General features: G+C 44.0%; 1 long non-coding RNA gene across 1 annotated transcript in view; it reads left to right on the top strand.

Moving 5' to 3' along the window:
* LOC120863521 overlaps window positions 1–22,418 on the top strand; it is a 49,873-nt gene extending 27,455 nt beyond the window's left edge. Inside the window, exons 2-3 of the long non-coding RNA XR_005721018.1 lie at window positions 17,311–17,405; window positions 20,895–22,418. This is a non-coding gene — a long non-coding RNA (uncharacterized LOC120863521). The remainder of the gene's footprint in view (window positions 1–17,310; window positions 17,406–20,894) is intronic.
* Window positions 22,419–23,121: the final 703 nt, after the last annotated feature.

The following is a 23,121-nucleotide window of genomic DNA, read 5'->3' as shown; positions in this document are numbered from 1 at the left end:
TAAAGTAGTGCAGCCTTTTGGAGGGAAATTTGGCACCATCTTTCAAATAAAATGAGAATGACTTTTGATGCAGACATTCCATGCCTTAGAACCTACCCTAGAATGTGCCTGCCCATGTATACAAAGACCTGTGTTCACAAATTCCCACTTCTGCAAAAGTAGGAAATCACCTGTTTCTCTCAGCAGGGGGTCAGCTTGATAATTGATGGTTTAACCAGATGATGGAATATAACTGTCCATTAAAAAAGAAAAAGCAGAGTAAATCATAGCAATGGCCAATATGTAGAGAACTTACTCCATCCACTATCCTAAGTGCTTTATATATTTTATAATCTTTACATATTTACGATGTTAATTCATTTAACCTTTGCAACAATCCTCTGGTTACTTTTACTAGAATATTTTTATAGATGAGAAAAGAGATGTTAAATAACTTGTCCACAGTCACATAGCTTATAAGTTGGGAAGCTGGGCTTCAGGTCTGCTGGTCCCAGGTTCTATAACTACCTCACAAACCCCTGCATGTCCAGGTATGGAACGATACCTTTGATTTATTAATAAGTAAAAAATTCAAGTAGCAGTGATATAGAGTGTGATTTTTATTGATGTAAAAAAATAGTATGTGTGTATTCGCCCATGTGAATGGTCCCACATATTTGTAAAGGTGAAGTAAAGGTCTGAAAGAATACATATCCAATCGTCAGTTCCCTTCAGGGAGATGTTAGATGTAGTAAGTAAAGAGGGTTTTTTGTTTATAGATACAGTTAAAAAAAATTTTTTTTTCAGTTGAGTTATAGTTGATATCTGAGATTATCTGAGGTTATTGATATTTCTCCTGGTAATCTTGATTCCAGCTTGTGCTTCTTCCAGCCCAGCGTTTCTCATGATGTACTCTGCATATAAGTTAAATAAGCAGGGTGACAATATACAGCCTTAACGTACTCCTTTTCCTATTTGGAACCAGTCTGTTGTTCCCTGTCCAGTTCTAACTGTTGCTTCCTGACCTGCATACAGATTTCTCAAGAGGCAGGTTAGGTGGTCTGGTATTCCCATCTCTTTCAGAATGTTCCACAGTTTCTTGTGATCCACACAGTCAAAGGCTTCAGCATAATCAATAAAGCAGAAACAGATGAAAAAAAAAAAAAAAGAAACATGTTTTTCTGGAACTCTCTCGCTTTTTCTATGATCCAGTGGATGTTGGCAATTTGATCTCTGGTTCTTCTGCCTTTTCTAAATCCAACTTGAACATCTGAAAGTTCACGGTTCACGTATTGCTGAAGCCTGGCTTGGAGAACTTTGAGCATTACTTTACTAGCGTGTGAGATGAGTGCAATTGTGTGGTAGTTTGAGCATTCTTTGGCATTACCTTTCTTTGGGATTGGAATGAAAACTGACCTTTTCCAGTCCTGTGGCCACTGCTGAGTTTTCCAAATTTGCTGGCATATTGAGTGCAGCACTTTCACAGCATCATCTTTCAGGATTTGAAACAGCTCAACTGGAATTCCATCATTTCCACTAGCTTTGTTCGTAGTGATGCTTTCTAAGGCATACCACCCTTATGGCAGAAAGTGAAGAGGAACTAAAAAGCCTCTTGATGAAAATAAAAGAGGAGAGTGAAAAAGTTGGTTTAAAGCTCAACATTCAGAAAATGAAGATCATGGCATATGGTCCCATCACTTCATGGCATATAGATGGGAAACAGTGGAAACAGTGTCAGACTTTATTTTTTGGGGCTCCACAATAACTGCAGATGGTGACTGCAGCCATGAAATTAAAAGACACTTACTCCTTGGAAGAAAAGTTATGACCAACCTAGATAGCATATTCAAAAGCAGAGACATTACTTTGCCAACAAAGGTCCGTCTAGTCAAGGCTATGGTTTTTCCTGTGGTCATGTATGGATGTGAGAGTTGGACGGTGAAGAAAGCTTGAGCGCCGAAGAATTGATGCTTTTGAACTGTGGTGTTGGAGAAGACTCTTGAGAGTCCCTTGGACTGCAAGGAGATCCAACCAGTCCATTCTGAAGGAGATCAGCCCTGGGTGTTCTTTGGAGGGAATGATGCTAAAGCTGAAGCTCCAGTACTTTGGCCACCTCATGCGAAGAGTTGACTCATTGGAAAAGACTCTGATGCTGGGAGGGATTGGGGGCAGGAGGAGAAGGGGACGACAGAGGATGAGATGGCTGGATGGCATCACTGACTGGATGGATGTGAGTCTGAGTGAATTCCAGGAGTTGATGATGGACAGGGAGGCCTTGTGTGCTGCTATTCATGGGGTCTCAAAGAGTTGGACATGACTGAGCGACTGAACTGAACTGATAGTTGATATACAATATTAAATGTTTCAGGTATATTGCATAATGATTCACAATTTTTAAAGGTTATACTCCATTTATAGTTATTATAAAACACTGGCTATATTTCCCGTGCAGTACAACATGTCCCTATAGTTTATTTATATCATGCATGGTTAACTGGATACAGTTTTATATTTTCTTGAACAAGTAGTTTTGGAATTTTGGAAAAAGTAAGCTTGAGCACATCATCAAGATAATCATAATAAAATAATAATCATTAGTTTCTATTTCTCAATAACTTTCTTATTTTAATTGAGAAAGGCAAGGCTTCCTATAAACACAGGCTCAGAGTAAGCCTTGTGATTAACTCCAAAGTGAAAGAAGTGGAGTGAAGCCTACCAGACAGACCTTACCATAAATTAGATAAAGATAGTACAAGGTATTGCTCTTCTGATTGGCTGAAAGGCTTTCTGAGATAATTATTCTTTTTTTCATTACCCTTAGAAGTCTCACCTCCTCCTGGAAGCCTTGGCCCAGACAGTGGAAGAGAAATGGTGATTCTGTTGGCATACTGCCCTTCTCCATTCCATCTTCACTCTCCCACCCCATTGCATTTAATGAGTTCACTTAGTGCATTATTGCATCTTATGTAAACACTCCAGGTAGTTGGACTTTGTTTAATCACTGTCCCTTCAGAGTTATCCTGTAAAAATGGACTTGTGATGCATTACATTTTTAGGTGCTTTACAGCTTGCCAATCTTACCCTCATCCATGATGTTAGTGAACTGGTGCCTTGTCACTTCAAAGCCCTATGTACAACAGCTTTTTCAGAGTTAACCAAGCAGAGGCCTAGAAGAGGGGCTGATGAGGAAAACGAGGGCTATCAAAAATTTAATCCCCATTTAAAAATCCCCAGTATTTAAATATTGATTTGTGAAATGTGACCCAACAGAGAGAATATAGAGAAATAGCTCTACTTACAGGGTGAGGTCAAGAAGCATCCTGTGTTTCCATGTGCTTTCTTATTTAAATTCTCAAAGCAAATTTAGGAAATAATTTTTTGTCTCCTATTATTTCCATAAGGAAGCTGAAGCCCAGGGAGTTTACATCAAGTCCTCAGAGTTAATACACGTGGACAGTGGGCAATGGATTTCTCACCCAGGCCTGTCTGTCTGCAAAGTCTGAGTTGCTGAGCCTCTCAACAGAGGAATAATAGAGAAAAAAAGTATCATTCAGATACCACCTCCCTAACACACTGTTGACAATTTAGGTTTATTTCCTTTGTTTATCTACCTAAACAAAACTAAATTAGAATAACACCAATTTGGTAATCAGAAGTAATCATATCAAATGTTTATATCCTGTTTTCTTTCTTTCCCTATCTTCCTTGCCTTTGTGATGTCATTTTAAAATGATTGCATACTTCTTCCAAATCAGTAGTTAAAAAAAACAATAAGGTAGGACTTCCCTGGTGGTCCAGAGGTTAAGACTGCTCTTCCGCTGCAGGGGGTGTAGGATCATCCCTGGTTGGGGAACTAAGACCCCACATGCCAAGGGGTGTGGCCTAAAAAAAACCCCTAATAGCCTGATTAAAAGATGGTTTAAGAATTTGAATAGACACTTCTCCAAAGAGGGCGTAGAAATGGCCAACTGATAGGTGAAAAAAATGATCAGCATTACCAGTCATCAGGGAAATGTGAATCAAACTACAGTGAGATATCACTTATTGTCAGGATGCTTGTTATCCAAAAACAAAACACCCACTGAGTGCCTCCAAAAAAGTTGAGTGAAAATGATATTGGAAAACATTAAGGCTGTGTTTTTGAGCCATGGTTCTCAACCACTCCAGTCGTTGACACCTGAGTCCTAAGGACAGTAGAAGTGAACCTTCTTTCCTTGTGGCCAATTTCTTCTCAACTCTGGAGCGTTTATTCTACTCTGTAAAGGAAAGCCATGTCCTGATTAGTGCTGTTTGTCAGTTGCTTGCTTCTTCTTAAATGTCATCGCTACTCTCTGATGAATCATTCAGATTTCCTTGGGAAGGAATAAATAGCTATAAACACTTTAAAACAAAACAAACAGAAGAAAAGTATTGGCGAGGATGTGGAGAAATTGGAACTCTTGGACACTATTGGTGGGAATGCAAAATGGTGCAGCTGCTATGGAGAGAGTAGTATGGAGCAAAAAATTCAAAATAGAACTACCATATGATTCAGTAACCTCACTTGTGGGAATTACTCAAAAGACTTGAAGTCAGCATCTTGGAGCCATATCAGTACTCCTATGTTCACTTTATTCACAATAGCCAAGATGTGGAACCAAGTTACATGTACATCAATAGATGAATGGATAAACTGTGGTATATGCACAAAATGGAATACTATTCAGTTTTTAAAAGGAATGAAATTCTGCAATATGTGACAGTATGTGTGAAGCTTGAGGACATAACTCTAAGTGAAATAAGCCAACTACAGAAAGACAAATACTACATGATTCCACTTAGCATGAGGTTTCTATAGTAGTCAAATTCATAGAATCAAAGATTGGAAGAGTGGTTGACAGGGGCTGCGGGGAGGAGTAATGGGGGCTTACTAATCAGTGGGCATAAAATTTCAGTCAAACATGATGAGTAGGGCCTTCCCTGGTGGCTCAGCAGTAAAGAATCTGCCTGCAGTGAAGGAGACCTGGGTTTGATCCCTGGGTTGGGAAGATCCCCTGGAAGAGGGCACAGCATCCCACTCTAGTATTCCTGCCTGGAGAATCCCATGGATAGAGAAGCATGGCAGGCTACAGTCCATGAAGTTGCAGAGTTGAACACAACTGGAGCGACTGAGCACACACATGGTGAGTAAGCTCTAGAGACCTGCTGTACAGCCCTATGTCTAAAGTGAGCTATAATGTACTATCTGTTTAAAAATTTAAGAGGGTAGATCTCATTTTGTGTTCTTGCTACAATAAAATTAAAAAAACAAACAAAAAAAACCAACTCATTACATATCATTCCAGGAGAGTGATGTTCTTTGGAGAGATACCTAGACATGGAATCGCTAGGTCTACGAGTATGAATATTTTTTTATTGTAATTTTAAAAATTGTGCTATAATTGACATATAACATATAATATAAGGTGTACAAAATATTTTTGTGGTTTTAAATACACATTGCTAAATTACTTTTCAAATGGACTGTATTAATTTGCACTTTAACATACAACTTTGAGTATCATTTTCATCACATTTTTTCAGGCATTAGTTATTGTTAAAAAATGAAAAACACACATACTGACTTGTTTGCTTAATATATACCAAACTGTTCACAGTGGTTAGTTTGGAGAGTGGATTCGGGCTGATGGTGGTGGTGGGAATGGTGAAGGGGTTGTCTCCTTTCTACTTTAGGTAATGTGCTATTACAAATATTTTACTGTAGGCATATATTACTTGTATCAGTTCAGTTCAGTCACTCAGTCGTGTCTGACTCTGTGACCCCACGAAACACAGCACGCCAGGCCTCCCTGTCTGTCACCAACTCCTGGAGTTTACCCAAACTCATATCCATTGAGTCGGTGATGCCATCTAACCATCTCATCTTCTGTCGTCCCCTTCTCCTCCTGCCTTCAAACCTTCCCAACATCAGGGTCTTTTCAGGTGAGTCAGCTCTTCACATCATGTGGCCAAATTATTGGAGTTTCACCTTCAACATCAGTCCTTCCAATGAATACCCAGGACTGATTTCCTTTAGGATGGGCTGGTTGGATAATATATATATTTTAAACTCTTGAAATAACTTGCCTTACAATGGCAAAAATAATACAAAGAATTCCCTTTGTAATATATTTTTTGTATAAAAGATTTACTTATTTATTTTATTTTTTAAACTATTTATGGCTGCCATGGGTTCATTTCTGTGCACAGGCCTTCTCCAATTGCGGTGAGCAGGGGCTACTCTAATTGCGATGTGTGGGCTTCTCATTGCAGGGGTTTCCTCTTGCTGTGGAGCACAGGCTCCAGGTGTGCGGGCTTCAGTAGTTAGCAGCACGAGGGCTCAGTAGCTGCAGCTCACAGGCCCTAGAGCACTGCCTCAGTAGCTGTGGTTCATGGCTTAGTTGCTCTGAGGCATGTGGGATCTTACCGCGCCAGGGATTGAACCCGTGTCTCCTACATTGGCAGATGGATTCTTTATCACTGAGGCACCAGGAAAACGCTGTAATTTTTTTTTTAAAGATAACATAATTGAAAGAAATGTTACCCAAATGTCAGATGTCAGACCTTACACCATCAAGGCTCTGTTAGTCAGAGTTTCTTATTAGGTAGACTGGAACCTAACATAATAACAACTTAGGGAAGTTCTCATTAAAATGCAGACTTGTAGGCCTGAGCAGGATCAATGAAATCAGAATGTTTGGGGACAAGCCTGAAAATCTGCACTTTAAACACCCACCATCTTCTGTAATTCTGGGGCCCTTCTAGGGCTGAGAACTACTGTAGAAAAGGTTCCTCCTCTTGATATTATTTCCTCCAGCAATATTGTGGCTTCCTCACTTGGAAAGCTCTCCAAAGTGCAGGGATTGAGAAAAGTGAGTGAAATCTGAGCGTCCTTGTTGCAACTTTTCACACTGTGCTGCTATTGCTTAGCTGCAGCTGAGCTCTCTGTAATTTGTTTCCTCAAAAACTTGCAGTCTCCCTCCAACTAGAGAAGGCTGTTCGCGAGGTCTGGTCCAGAAAGCCATGTGGTGTGGATGCTAGTGCTCCTCCTTCCCCCCAGTCCTCTCATCCAGAATGTTCCAGGGCGTGGAGACTGGAGGCCTGCCCTCTCCTAGCTCCCTTGCAGATGTAGCCAGGAGGCCCTGAAATGGGGAGGGAGCCTACATTCCAACTCTAGGTCCTTTGGCTGTTTCTTGTGTCTAATGCTTATGCTTTTCCATGCACACTTTTTTCCCTTTGGCTGCTGTGGGCATGGCCTTTCTGTGTGTGTGTTTCATGTGTGTTAGATTGCCAGGTCGTCTTCACGAGGGCCACCTCTACTCAGTCCCTCACCTGGCCCCACCTTCTGCACCATCTGCCTCAACTGTCCACCTTCCTTAACTCCCCCAGAGCTGTTCTTTCTAGCTCATGGATCAGACCATGTCACCAAATAACTTAGCTTGGGGACTAAATGACTGTGAAAAAGGAATAGTTAGAAATGTGGCCAGAAGGATAGCAGAAAGCCAAACTCTGGCAGATTTAAGATGAAAGAATTGATATTGTTTGTATGTTACTTAGTGTAAGTTTATTGTTTTCCACATTAAAAAAGTAGTATGACCCATCAGATGTGATATGCCTCTATGACCTTTGAAATGGAAAGAAAAAGTGAATTAAAAATGTACTAATAGTTAATACAGTCTGGAAAATAAAGTAGAAAGTAGAGGGAGAGTAAGTTGCTAGCTTTTTCTCTAGCCAGGTCAAGCTACTGTCTGCTTTTGGGTGTGGTACAGCACGCAGTGTAAGGGCATGAATTGGGCACATCTTGTTCAGATCCCTTCTCCCCCCAATCCTGCTGTTAATGGTTGGCATCCATTGGGCAGCTTCATTATCTGGTTTTCTTCTCGGTTGCTGCTGCTGCTGCTAAGTCACTTCGGTTGTGTCTGACTCTGTGCGACCCCATAGACAGCAGCCCACCAGGCTCCCCCATCCCTGGGAGTCACTTCTTGGTTAGGTGAGGGTAAAAATAGTTCCTAACTGGTAGGCTTGCCGTGAAGGTTAAATGAGACAAGAAAGGTAAAGCAGTTAGAGTGCTTGATAAGTATTAGTTCTTCTTCATCTCACTCGTTTCCTTTCAGTCCTTTATCTGTAAGTATAGTGTTTTTGTTTTCAGATAGTTGTGATCACACTGCTTATATATTTAATTGTATTTTCTGTGTGTTTTGCTTAACATGGTAGCTCAAGCATTTTCTATGCTATATTCAGCTTTTCATAAACATACATTTTAGTCGTTGCATAACAGCCAGTTGAATGGATGGATTAGATACATCATAGCTTAGTTAACTATTTCTTTATTGTTAGCCATGGGCATTATTCCAGGTTCATTGTTTCAGGTAACTCTATGTATGAACACTTTTATGTGTAAAATGTCACCCTCCTACTCCCAGTCACTGCCAGTTGCAACCATTTCCTTAGGGAAAATTCTTAGAAGGGAAATTATAAAGTCAGAGGGCACAAACATTTATTAAGGTTTGGGACCTATCCTGCCAAATTGGTTCCTGTAAAGTTAACCTCCACTTTTATCTTCAAGGCAATGGATGAGAGTCAGGCTGAGGGACCTGGATTTTGTTATGAAGGGCAGCTATTGAGAGTGTCAGTTAGTTTTGGAGAAACACAATCAGATGGAGTTTTAATGGATGCATCTGGCAGTCCCTGGGTGTGTGATAGGGGTATGGCCAATGTTAGTGGGTGATGTGGTGAGACTCTGCACCAGGGCAGCAGTGTCCTGACTGACGTGAACTTGGCCCTTACCTCATAGCACCTATTAGTCTCATCTGTAGGAGAATCTGTGATCACAGACTCACAAACTCACTTTCTTTTTCATAGGTTCCACACAATTTTTTAAATTTATTTTTTTCTCTTAAAAAATGAAGTATAGTTGAGGCATAATATTAAATAAGTTAAAAGTGTACAATATAGTGACTCACAATTTTTAAGAGATATACTCCACTTATAGTTATTGTAAAATATTGGCTCTGTTTTCATCTTGTACAATATATCCTTATAGCTGATTTTATATATAATCGTTTGTACCTCTTAGCCCCCTACCTATATATTGGCCCTCCCCTTTTTCCTCTCACCATGGCAACCACTAGTTTATTCTCTGCATCTATGAGTCTGCTTCTCTTCTATTATATTCACTAGTTTGTTGTACATTTTGGATTCCATATATAAGTGATAATATACAGAATTTGTCTTAACTCTGTCTGACTTACTTCACTTAGCATAATACCCTCTGAGTCCATCTCCTCTGAGTTGCCAACTCCTTTGAGTTGCCACAAATGGCAAAATTCCATTCCTTTTTATGGCTGAGTAATATTCCATTGAGTTAGACAAGGCTGTGGTCTGTGTGATCAGATTGGCTAGTTTTCTGTGATTATGGTTTCAGTGTGTCTGCCCTCTGATGCCCTCTTGCAACACCTACCATCTCACTGGGGCTTCTCTTACTGTGGACGTGGGGTATCTCTTCACGGCTGTTCCAGCCAAGTGCAGCTGCTGCTCCTTACCTAGGACGAGGTCGCCCCTCCTGACCTTGAACGTGGAGTAGCTCCTCTCAGCCCTCCTGTGCCCGCACAGCCGCCACTCCTTGGACGTGAGGTTGCTCCTCTCAAACTAAGCCATGCCGTGTGGAGCCACCCAAGATGGAGGGGTCATGTTGGAGAGGTCTGACAGAATGTGGTCCACTGGAGAAGGGAATGGCAAACCACTTCAGTATTCTTGCCTTGAGAACCCCATGAACAGTATGAAAAGGCAAAATGATAGGATACTGAAAGAGGAACTCCCCAGGTCAGTAGGTGCCCAACATGCAGTGGGATCAGTGGAGAAATAACTCCAGAAAGAATGAAGGGATGGAGCCAAAGCAAACACAATACCCAGCTGTGGATGTGACTGTTGACAGAAGCAAGGTCTGATGCTGTAAAGAGCAGTATTGCATAGGAACCTGGAATGTTAGGTCCATGAATCAAGGCAAATTGGAAGTGGTCAAACGAGATGGCAAGAGTGAACATTGACATTCTAGGAATCAGTGAACTAAAATGGACTGGAATGGGTGAATTTAACTCAGATGACCATTATATCTACTACTGTGGGCAAGAATCCCTTAGAAGAAATGGAATAGCCATCATAGGCAACAAAAGAGTCTGAAATGCAGTACTTGGATGCAGTCTCAAAAAAGAATGATCTCTGTTCATTTCCAAGGTGAACCATTCAATATCATGGTGATCCAAGCCTATGCCCCAACCAGTAACGTTGAAGAAGCTGAAATTGAATGGTTCTATGAAGACCTACAAGACCTTTTAGAACTAACACCAAATAAAGATATCCTTTTCATTATAGGGGACTGGAATGCAAAAGTAGGAAGTCAAGAAACACCTGGAGTAACAGGCAAATTTGGCCTTGGAATATGGAATGAAGCAGGGCAGGGGCCAATAGAGTTTTGCCAAGAGAACACACTGTTCATAGCAAACACCCTCTTCCAACAACACAAGAGAAGACTCTACACATGGACATCACCAGATGGTCAACACCGAAATCAGATTGATTATATTCTTTGCAGCCAAAGATGGAGAAGCTCTATACAGTCAGCAAAAACAAGACCAGGAGCAGACTGTGGCTCAGATCATGAACTCCTTATTGCCAAATTCAGACTTACATTGAAGAAAATAGGGAAAACCACTAGACCATTCAGGTATGACCTAAATCAAATCCCTTATGATTATACAGTGGAAGTGAGAAATAGATTTAAGGGACTAGATCTGCTAGACAGAGTACCTGATGAACTATGGATGGACGTTCGTGACATTGTACAGGAGACGGGTCAAGACCATCCCCATGGAAGAGAAATGCAAAAAAAGCAAAATGGCTGTCTGCGGAGGCCTTACAAATAGCTGTGAAAAGAAGAGAAGTGAAAAGCAAAGGAGAAAAGGAAAGATATAAGCATCTGAATGCAGAGTTCCAAAGAATAGCAAGGAGAGATAAGAAAGCCTTCCTCAGCGATCAATACAAAGAAGAGGAAAACAACAGAATGGGAGAGAAAATTAGAGATACCAAGGGAACATTTCATGCAAAGATGGGCTCGATAAAGGATAGAAATGGTATGGACCTTACAGAAGCAGAAGAATTAAGAAAAGGTGGCAAGAATACACAGAAGAACTGTACAAAAAAGGATCTTCATGACCCGGATAATCACGATGGTGTGATCACTCACCTAGAGCCAGACATCCTGGAATGTGAAGTCAAGTGGGCCTTAGAAAGCATAACTATGAACAACGCTAGTGGAGGTGATGGAATTCCAATTGAGCTATTTCAAATTCTGAAAGATGATGCTGTGAAAGTGTTGCACTCAATATGCCAGCAAATTTGGAAAACTCAGCAGTGGCCACAGGACTGGAAAAGGTCAGTTTTCATTCCAATCCCAAAGAAAGCAATGCCAAAGAATGCTCAAACTACCACACAATTGCACTCATCTCACACGCTAGTAAAGTAATGCTCAAAATTCTCCAAGCCAAGCTTTAGCAATACATGAACTGTGAACTTCCAGATGTTCAAGCTGATTTTAGAAGAGGCAGAGGAACCAGAGATCAAATTGCCCATATCTGCTGGATCATCGAAAAAGCAAGAGAGAGTTCCAGAAAAACATCTATTTCTTCTTTATTGACTATGCCAAAGCCTTTGATTGTGTGTATCACAATAAACTGTGGGAAATTCTGAAAGAGATGGGAATACCAGACCACCTGACCTGCCTCTTGAGAAACCTATATGCAGGATAGGAAGCAACAGTTAGAACTGGACATGGAACAGACTGATTCCAAATAGGAAAAAGAGTATGTCAAGGCTGTGTATTGTCACCCTGCTTATTTAACTTATATGCCGAGTACATTATGAGAAACGCTGGGCTGGAAGAAGCACAAGCTGGAATCAAGATTGCTGGGAGAAATATCAATCACCTCAGATATGCAGATGACACCACCCTTATGGCAGAAAGTGAAGAGGAACTAAAGAGCCTCTTGATGAAAGTGAAAGAGGAGAGTGAAAAAGTTGGCCTAAAGCTCAACATTCAGAAAACTTAGGTCATGGCATCTGGTCCCATCACTTCTTGGGAAATAGATGGGGAAACAGTGGAAATAGTGTCAGACTTTATTTTTTGGGGGCTCCAAAAGCACTGCAGATGGTGATCGCATCCATGAAATTAAAAGACGTTTACTCCTTGGAAGAAAAGTTATGACCAACCTAGATAGTGTATTAAAAAGCAAGATATTACTTTTCCAACAAAGGTCCGTCTAGTCCAGGCTATGGTTTTTCCAGTAGTCATGTATGGATGTGAGAGTTGGACTGTGAAGAAAGCTGAGTGCCGAAGAATTGATGCTTTTGCACTGTGGTGCTGGAGAAGACTCTTGAGAGTCCCTTGGACTGCAAGGAGATCCAACCAGTCCATCCTAAAGGAGACCAGTCCTGAGTGTTCATTGGAAGGACTGATGCTGAGGCTGAAACTTCAATACTTTGGCCACTTCATGAAAGGTGACTCATCGGAAAAGACTCTGATGCTGGGAGGGATTGGGGGCAGGAGGAGAAGGGGACGACAGAGGATGAGATGGCTGGATGGCATCACTGACTCGATGGAGTTTGAGTGAACTCCGGGAGTTGGTGATGGACAAGGAGGCCTGGCATGCTGTGATTCACGGGGTCGCAAATAGTTGGACACAAGTGAGTGACTGAACTGAACTGAATATTCCATTGTGTATATGTGTGTGTGTGTGTATACATCCATACATATATATATCTCATATCTTATTTATCCATTTATGAATACAAGTTGTTTCCATATCTTGGCAATAATAATGATGCTATTGGGATGCATGTATATTTTCTAATTTGTGATTTTGTATTTTTCAGATCTATACCCAGGAGTGGAATTGCTAGGTCATATGTTAGATAGTTTTAGGGATTCCCAGATGGTGCTAGTGATAAAGAATCTGCCTCCTAAAGCAGGAGACATGAGACTGTGAGTTTGATCCCTGGGTTGGGAAGATCCCCGGAGCAGGGCATGGCAACTCACATAGGTATTCTTGCCTGGAGAATCCCATGGACGAGGAACCTGGGGGGCTACAGTCCATGGGGTTGCAGAGTCAGACATGACTGAAGTGACTTAACACACATATGCACACACATGGTAATTCTATTTTTACTTTTTTGAGAAACTGTGTTCTACAGTGGCTGCACCAATTTACATTCCTACCAACAGTGCATGAAGCTTCCCTTTTCTTTCACAATCCTGCTTTCTTAGTGTTTTGCTCCAGGTGTGTGAATTGATGCCTTTTTGGTCTCACATAAGTAGCTTCATGTTTCCCTCCCCTGTGATCAAAATGACAGGGCCTCTTTATATCGTTACAGATCACAGATCAAATAGTGAATTAGTCTATGAGCCCTGGTGTCATTGCCTGCACTGGGCTGCGAACCCTACCACTTATGTGTGATTCTGGGCCTCAGTTTTCCAGTGAGGAAACAGTACCAACCTCAGATTAATCAAAACAAAGTATATACAGCAAAGTACTGCAGGTTTGATATTATTCTTACCTATTTTCCTCTTTCTAAGTTAAAGGTTCTTGTAGAAGGAGACTAATTCAGCTTCTGGATTCACCACTTTCCTTCCCTCTAGCACACAGCAAGGGCATAAGGATTAGGGAGCAATATCAGGACGTCCACTTTGCCAAAATATGTGCCCACATGAAACTGTGAGAAAGGGAGGGGAGGAGGTTGGGGAGTGATAATTAACGGACCATCCTGGGATGCAGAAGTTTGAGTGCTAAGACCCGGACAAGTCCCTAGCAACCTGGGTGTCTGGTCACTCTAACTAGGACGATGGTACCAGGTGACAGCATCTGGTAAAATTTCCCAAGCAAGACGGAACCGGAATCCGGAATATTTGAGAAGGGTTTCTATTCCTTTAATTGTTGCCTGCGTGCTAAGTGGCTTCATTCGTGTTTGACTATTTGTGACCCTGTGGGCTGTAGTCTGCCAAGCTCCTCTGTCCACGGGGTTCTCCAGGCAGGAATACTGAAGTGGGTTGCCATGTCCCTCCGCCATGATCCTCCGCCAAGGGATCTTCCCGATCCAGGGATTGAACCCATGTCTCCTGTGGCTCCTGCACTGCAGCCGGATTCTTTACCACTGAGCCACTGGGGAGGCCTCATTCCTTTAATTGCTGGGCAAAACCATTTGGAAGTTCGTTTCACCTGAACTTAAACAGGCTGCCACTAACGAGGCCCACCTGTGCTGGGGGGCGTGGGGTGGGAGAGAGAACTGCTTCCGGGAGACAGGGTCAGGCCCATTCAGTAGCTCCCAGATTCCAAGCGCGAGACGGGGATGAATGTCCCGGAGTGAAAGCTGTGTGAAATCCGCGTTTTCCAGTCCTGGTCGGTTTTCTGCTCTCGTGAAGCCTTCTTTCTTGGCGGGAAAAGGGGTCAGCAGCCCGTAGTGGATGACTGAGGGGACGAGGGTTGGTTCCCGCTTCCACCCAGGTACCTTCCGGTTTTCTGGGTCTCTGTGTGAACAGTACCCGCAAGACAGAGCAAGCCGAGTGAGGGGAAAGTGGGCGTGCCTAGGCTGCAGGCCAGTGCAGGGGGTGGTCAGTAGTTGCTGTTTCCTCTTCCAGCCCTTTCAAAGCATTTTTAAATCGGATTAGTTTTTTGACAAACACTTGAAGGTTTGCTCTCCTCTGAGAGGCTGAAAAGGCTGAGGAAGAGCCTTCATCTTTTTACTTTTTCCCTTTATGTGGAAACTTACTTGGGCCGGTTCTACAACCAGCTCCTCTCCCCGCCCTCCAAGCTAGGTGCTGGAACTCACCAGCCACTAGGGTGTGGGCCTCCCTGCGTGGCTTTTCTGCCTAATGGACTCTCCTTACTCCCAGGCTCGCTGCTTTGAGCAGTAGAGCGCAGTATGGCTCGGGCAGCTCACTCTGCTCCTCGCTGGCCTTCTAATTTTGTGGGGAGCGGAGAAGTGAGCTGAGAGGGGCTGGCCTGTGGAATCCATCACCCTCTTGCAGGGCAGCCAACAGAAATGGCGTCTTTGGCGGGGGCGGGGCGCAGAGGGGCAGAGAAAGTCAGGAAGATGAGAAAGGAAGATGGGGACAAAGCTGGGCTTGGTTTTATTTATTTTTTAAAAATTTTATTTTTATTTTATTATTGGAGTGTAATTGCCCTGGTTCAAAAAGATCCCCTGGAGGAGGGCATGGCAACCCACACCAGTATTCTTGCATGGAAAATTCCATGGACAGAGCAGCCTGGCAGCTACAGTCCATAGGGTCTCAAAGAGTCAGACAAGACTGAAGCAACTTAGCAGGCGCACATGATTGCTTTTATAATGTTGTGTTAGTTTCTGCTGTACAGTGAAGTGAATCAGCTATAAATACACATAGATGGATTCCCTCTTGAGCCTCCCTCCCACATCCCCCCATCCCACTGTTCTAGGTCATCACAGAGCACTGAGCTGAGTTCCCTGTGCTGCACAGCAGCTTCCAACTAGCTAGCTATTTTATACAGGGTAGTATATATATGTCAATCCAACTCTCCCAATTTGTTTCACCCTCTCCTTCCACTCCTGTGTCTGCACGTTCATTCTTTGGGCTTGGTTTTAGAGAGCAAAGAGCTGGTCCCAAGAGGGCTCCTCTTCCTCTTCCCCTTAAAATAAATTTTTTTTGGACTGTGTTGTCTGGCATGTGGGGTAGAGCAAGGAGAGATTAGTGGGGATGGTTTTTATGAGCAAGGCCTATCTAGGGGGGTGATTTTAAGGCAGAAATTTATGTCATGTGAAGGAGCCAGAATTTCAAACACCCCAGAAGAATGTGCTCTGGGTAGCGGCAACAGCAAGTGCAAAGTCCCTGGGGCATATTGAGGAACAGCAGGGAGGAGATAGCATGCCAGGGTAGAGCACACAGGGTCTTGTTGGTTGTGATAAGAAGGGGTGAGAATGCAGGAAGGAAGGATAATTTGGAGCACGTGCCAAGATGCATGAGGGAATGCGGGTCAGGGAGTGCAGAAAGGAGTGTTTCTGAAATCCTAGGTGTACGACGTGGGAAAAACATAGGTGGCTGTGGGGCCAGAGTAGAGGAAGCTGGAGGGCCAGAGGGGGAGGGGCAGATCAAGCAGATCCTTTGCCATCTCAGTCAGGATTTCTCAGTCATTTCAAATGAGAGCTCTGCCCTTGTAAGTCATTTAAATGAGAGCTCTGCCCTTGTAAAAATTGGGCAATTCAGGGAGGAAGGCCTCTTCACTTAATTTGAAGGGAAACTACAGAAGCTGGGAAGGGTTGGTGAAACTGACCTAGCCTATTTGGCTCCCCTTCTTATATATAGCACTCTCACTGTCTTGGAAAGGCATTGGTAGGATTGTAGCAGCTACTGGGGAAACTCCTTCCTGTTGGAATGCGCTGGCCTTGGCTCCACATGTACATCTGCGCCTGTGTCATCCCTGGAAGCAAGACATGAGGGCGCAGGAGAAGTGCAGACCAATCAGCCCACTCATTTTACCCTACGGGGTGGCCCACTCCAGTATTCTTGCCTGGAGAATCCCGTGGACAGAGGAGCCTAGCGGGCTACAGTTCATGGGGTTGCAAAGAGTTGGACACAACTGAGCAACTGAGCATGTGGCCCACTTCCTCTCGGGGTCCTGGCTTCCCTTTGGCAGGTCATCAGCTAAGAAATCTGCACAAGTCACTGGGGAGGCTTAGAGCAAATCTTTTGCGCTAGAGGGGTTGGTGGTGTGGTGTGGAGGGGTGGCGGCTCCTTGGCTGAACCAGGATGCGCTTCGCTAGCTGTGAGCCCTGCTGAGCACCTGAGGTTTTGGGGGAGAGAGGGAAATGGGATTGGGCGGCCAGGGTAATTCAGCCATATGTGAGTTAAAAAACAGATGAAAACCCACCGAGTAACCAGACATTCTTCTCTTTGCATGCAAGATCCTGCCTAATATTAGAAGAGGAAGGAGTATTTTTCTTGCTTTTTAGACATTACATCCTGTGAGGGGAAGATTTGGAACAGATGGGGGCCTGGGGACCCCATTGTATTTGCTTGTTTCCCCCTCCCTTCCTCCCACAACCAGACGTGTTTCTTTTTTTAGCTAGTGAAATTGACTCAGGAAAAAAATTTGTTAAGTCCTGTAAAGTAGGAAAGTGAGATATAAAGGATCAGAAAGAAAAATCCACAAAATTCCAGAAACAATATACTTTACCTTGTAAAGCCTTCTTCTATGTCTAAAGACAGATAATTACCTCAGAATCTCATTTTAGGTTTAATGGCTGCTCCAGTGACATCTGCATTAATGAGGGGGAAAAGAAAAAGGATCCCTCACTGATGGAGAAGGAGTCCCCCTAGGTGGTGAAAGGTAAGGCATGTTTCTGAAATCCCACACAGTGTGGGAACAACAAGTGGGTAATATCTTATGGGAGCTGTTTAAGTATTTGCATGACTTTCACCACCACTTGTGTACTGCAGGGATGGGTTTCCTGAGAGCTGACCATAGGAGACGTGATGTAAGGTGGGCCATGATGGATTTGATTGGCTGCCAGAGGAGGGTCCCCAGTAGAGTGATGTCTGTGGCATGGCTGCAGGCAGCTGGACAGCTGGTAGGATGTTAGCTGCAAACCACAGCTGGTCCTTGATGCTGATGAATGTCCAGAGCAGGACTCATCTTCTTCTGGAGAGTGGAATGGGGCTCTGCCAGTGGGGTTGGATGGCAGTAGGCAGCTGGGGTGAGGCAGCTGAACTGCTTGGCCACCATTGTATCTGACCCCCAAAGGGACTGTGGGCTGATTGCATGTGAAAAGAAGGCAGGTGGGAAAGAGAGCAGCCTTTGTGTTTTCCTTCTGTCTTTCCTTTCTAGCTCATTGAAGCCTGTGTTGGACTGGTCTTTTCCTTCTTGGGAGAGGATTTTGTGCTCTGCGGTCTGCTGGAAGAGATGGATTACTATCTCATGATATGGAGAGCCATGTCGGGGGGCAGAAGAGGCTAGGAAGTTGGGTTCCTCCTCATCCGGTGAGACACACACGAGCTTCTGCCAGAAAAGCACAGCTTTAAAAAGTCACATGACGAGAGGAATAAAGCCTAGTGCCTAGGTAGATGGGCTCCCTCGTCTTGATCCTCAGTCTTTTGGAGCTAGACGTTATAACCAGAGACAGCGCAGCAGGAATGCTAGCTTCACCCTCCCTTTGTCGTTAAAATCCCCAGGTGTTACCTGGTTGCTGGAAAGGATTTTGGAAGCACAACAGGCATTGCCTGAGGACCATCACCTCCTGGGCATTGCATTTAGGACTTCAGGGGACATGTCAGTGAAGGAAATAAAGATCCCATTCCCACAGAGCCCAAATGAAAATGTAAGGGCATTTCACTCTATAGTGGCATCACCAGGGTCAGGCAGGCATCCACAGGAGAGACCACTTGAGTTCATTTTGCAGAAGAAATTGAGCACCCACTCTTCAGGAGGCCCTGTGGGTGCCTGCAGTGGAGGACAGAACACACCCAGGTCCCACCTCCTTAGAGCTGCTGTCTGCTCAGGTAGATGGACTTGTAAGACATTCTTGAGCTATAGACTGTGAGCAGTGCTGCAGCAGAGGACCTGAAGGGTGCTGTGGGCCTTTCATGTGGATTTGGGGAACAGAGACTACTGTTCAGGTTAATACATGGGAAGAAGAACTAACGACAGAGTGATGATTCTTAGCTGGCCTGGTAGGTCCTCTGGTTCTGACATTGTTTTTTATGTACCCTCTTTTAACTCTGAAAAGCACTCAGTTAAGATGGTGAATTGCATGGCACCCTACTATGTGCTGAGCAGTGCTGCAAGAGCTTCCTCTTCAGCATTGTGCTGGCTCATAGCGAGTACTCAAAACTGAGCTATTTGCCAGTCACTCACCTCAGGTCAAAGCCTAATAGTGGCTTTAATCAGAATGATTGCTGATTAAACAAGAAATTTGGAGACTGCTTTGGATCCAGTGGTTAAGATTTTGCCCTCCAATGCAGGAGGTGTGGATTCGAACCCTGGTTGAGGAGCTAGGATCTCACATGCCTTGTAGCCAAAAAACCAAAACATAAAACATAGAAGCAATATTCTGATGAATTCAATAAGAACTTTAAAAATGGCCTACATCAAAAAAATCTTAAAAAAAATAACCAACCAAGAAATCTGGGATTGGTGGGCCTAAGGTTGGCAGTGGCTGGCCAGTGACCAAAAGGACGAAGGTTCTTTCTGCTCTGCCATCAGGGCCAGCTACATAGTTTGTGGGGGCCCAGTGAAAAGTGTGAGATCCCTTTTCAAAAAGCAGGAAAAAATTGCCACTTAAGATACTAAAACAGAGCTTTTGACTTTCTTTTGTCATCTCTTGTCATGATATTTTTTGTCTGCTGGTGAACATTCTAGGTAAAGAAAAATTAACTTACTAGCATGAGTTTTGCTGTTTATCTTTATATTGTGCAGTGCCAGCGTTAGGTGCAAACATAAGAGCATTTACCTTGCCTACAAAATTACCCAAATTACACAATCATACTCACAATTATATTCAAATAAGATAGTAGTTAAGTGGTCTTTTTAAGAAGCTATTTTTCTTCTAAAATACTTAGATTTGTCTATTAAAAATAATGAGGCAGAATACAATTGATAATTAATATTAACGTTTTAGGCAAAATTCTTTAAAAGCCGAAAGTCATTTAATGTTTTGAAAATTAAATCTTAGTTTTAGTTTTTAAAATTTAATGTTTGTAATTACAGTGCTCAATGTCTATTTCATTTCCAAAAATAAGAATTCAATGGCACCCCACTCCAGTACTCTTGCCCGGAAAATCCCATAGACAGAGGAACCTGGTAGGCTGCAGTCCATGGGGTTGCGAAGAGTCGGACACGACTGAGCGACTTCACTTTCACTTTTCACTTTCATGCATTGGAGAAGGAAATGGCAACCCATTCCAGTGTTCTTGCCTGGAGAATCCCGGAGACGGGAGCCTGGTGGGCTGCTGTCTATGGGGTCGCAGAGAGTCGGACACGACTGAAGTGACTTAGCAGCAGCAGGAGCGTTATGCTTCATGCATGTTTTATTTTGTATATGTGTGAGTTGTGTATCTGCATATAATATGTATCTATGAGAAAATGATACAGTTTTGCAAAAAGTTGCTCAGCCACGTGTACCACTGGTGCTAATATAACACTAATCTGTGGAACCTGGAATAGGAACAGAAGCGAGAAAAGGGACGTTCAGCTTTCCTGAATTTCTCATTTTGCAAGAACGTGCTGTATTTGTGCTGAGAGGAAGGGTTTGACAAGCTCATTTGTCTGCTCTCAAGTGCTCCCAACACTCTACAGCAGTGTTTGTCTTTGTCTCTTCAGCTGGCCAAAGCACATCTACCAACCTTCTCCGTTGGACACAGTTACCTTTTGTTTTCAAGACCTAGGGCAACAGGTGTGAAGTATTTCTTTGGGACCTGAACCGTGTTAGTCTTCAAAGCAGATGCTGAGGGTTATGGATGATGCTGTGTGACTCTGAGGGATGGGGTGCCGAGGTGCTGTTTACCTTGTACCTGTGGTTTGTGATCAGTGGGACCCTCCTGCCCACTGGGGCCCTGAGCAGGGGGTTCTCTTGCCTGGTTCTAAAAGACTAGTACCGTATTTTCCAAGAGTCCCCTGTAGATTTCCTCTTGCATTGCACTGGCCAGAATTAATCATGGGCAAAAAGAGGGCAGGTTTCTATAAGTTATACTAATCACTATGGGTTCACTGGAATGAGCATGTGGCCCCTGAACAGATTTGGGGTTCTGTTAGGAAGGAGGGGAGATGGTTTGGTAGCTAACCAATGACGTCCTCTCAGTTATCACTCCCCTTTTCCTGAAGGATTAACGGCACACACCCGTGAAGTGGTGACACTGTGGCTGGAACCCAGGAAACCCAAGTGTTCCGCCACCCTCAACACCCTGTGGACTGCTTGTGGCTGGTGAGTCAGGGCTAGCTCTGCTGGGGAGTGAGCACGCTGGGCAGAGGAAGAGGGGTGTGCAGAAGCCTGGAGGGAGGCCAGAGATGGTGTGGTCTGGCTGAGGATTGAGGTATCTTGAGAGAACCTTGGTCTATCCTGTGAGAGGCGGCATTGAGGGATGGGGCTGCTGGGTGCGAACAGAAGGGGCAAGACTGGAAACAGGCCGGGCTGGGAGGCTGTTGAGATTCCAGCAGTGGGGAGAGAGCAGTAACTGAAATAGGGGAGAGAATGTATGTAATCAGGAGACACTTAGAGAACAGAATTGATAGGATTTCTATATCAGAGAGAAGGAGGAAGAAGAGCCAAGGTTGAAACCTGAGTTTGTGGTTTGGAAATGGATTAATGGATGTGCCAGTCACATATGGAAAATAGGAGGTGATGCCAGGGGTGAGGGAGGTTGGGAATATGAGTCCACTCTTTCCTGGTTTAGTTTGATTTTGGACATGTTGAGTTCAAGGAGGTAACAGTGGAGCTGCCTTGTATTCATTAGAACCTGAAGCTTAGGAGAGAAGTGTTGAGAGATGAGGGCTTCTTCCTCATGTACCCTATGGTTTCCACGGAGGGTGAGCATGGAATGTGTCCATGGACAGTCCAGGACAGAGGCTCAGGGTCCCAGTGTATATGGAGAAGGAACCAACTGTGAAGAAGCTGCCTCCAGTACAGTAAGCCAGGAAATTTGGTGTCACTGAAGCCAAGCCAAGAGAGCTTTGAGATGGAGAGAAAGATGGCACTTGAGAAGTGAATGCCCAGGTCACTGATGATTGTAGCAAGAGCAGTGTCCTTGAGTTCAGGAGGAGACGGCCAGAGAGTGGGTGGTTGGCTGGACAGGGGGAGGTGAGGAGGTCGAGGGAAGGTGATAACATCATTCAAAGTATCTGAACACAGGGGGAAGGGTAATGGTATGGGAGGATCCGGGGAAGGTTTTACAATCTGGGAAAGACTGGATAATGTTGAACTGTGAGAGAAAAGTAGATCTCTGGGAGACGAGAAGTTGAAGATGCAGAGAGGAGAAGGGGAATGAATAGTACAAAAACCTGAGCAGGCAGGAGTGCGTCAGATCCAGGGCTGAGGCCGAGACTGACGGAGGGAGTGGCTCTCATCTGAGTGGGTGACGACGCAGCTGTGGGGAGTGTGCAGCACGGGGAGGCTGCTACTTTTTTCCTCTGTAAAGTAGCTGGAAGAGAGGCCCAGGTATGTCCCATGCAGTATCTGGGACATACTTTCATTAAAAAATACTCATGGTATATCTGAAATTCAAGGTTAACCCATTTTATCTGGCAGTCCCATCTGGGAGGCAAAGAATGTAGCTGGTCCTGCTGGGGAGACATAGGACCATAGCAAGTAGTGTCGCAGGCAGGCTCCAAGGAGCTTGCTCTGTGAAGTGTCAGAGCAGGGGAGGTGCTGGGTGTGGAGGCGGGGTTAGCTCTTACTTGGGAGGCTCTGGAAAGATCTGCAGCAGGACCCAGCCTCTTGTGTGTCGGTGTGGAGAAGGCGAAGGTTGTGGGCGTGTCTGGATTAGACAGTTTGCCATCTCACTTGGGTGAAACCCAAAGGTTTCATCACCCTTGTCTGTGAGGCCCTGCCCTCCTTCCCACCTTATCTCCTGTCCTCTCCATGCTTGTGATCCCTGCAGCCTCTGGGCAGCTTGCTGTTCCTCAAACACCCCAAGCCCGTTTAGATCTCAGGCTTCTGCTCCAGTGATTGTTTCTGTCTGGAGTGCTTCTCCTCAGGGTAACGGCAAGGTGTCTGCCTTGCTTGCTGTGCGTCCCTCAGAGGGTCTTCTCAATCCTTTATTGCATGGCACCACCCCCTCCACGTGCCAGCCTGCTCTGTTTAGATTCATGTCATTTCTTACTTCCTGATGAACTGTGTGTGTTTATCCATTTTTGTTTTTTTACCGTTAAAATGAAAGTGCCACGAGAATAAAGTAAAAATGTTACTTTGCTCTTGGATGTAACCCATGTTCCTGGGTACATATAGGAAATTTAAGCATTTGGGGTGTGTGTGTGGGGGGGGTATGGATCAATGATCAGCAATAAAAGGAGTGAACTACTTGACATGTGCGCCGACATGGTGAAGTTGCTCAGT

Source organism: Oryx dammah, unplaced genomic scaffold (genome assembly GCF_014754425.2).
Source record: "Oryx dammah isolate SB20612 unplaced genomic scaffold, SCBI_Odam_1.1 HiC_scaffold_5, whole genome shotgun sequence".
Classification (NCBI taxonomy): domain Eukaryota; kingdom Metazoa; phylum Chordata; class Mammalia; order Artiodactyla; family Bovidae; genus Oryx; species Oryx dammah.
This window is presented reverse-complemented; position numbering and strand designations above follow the sequence as displayed.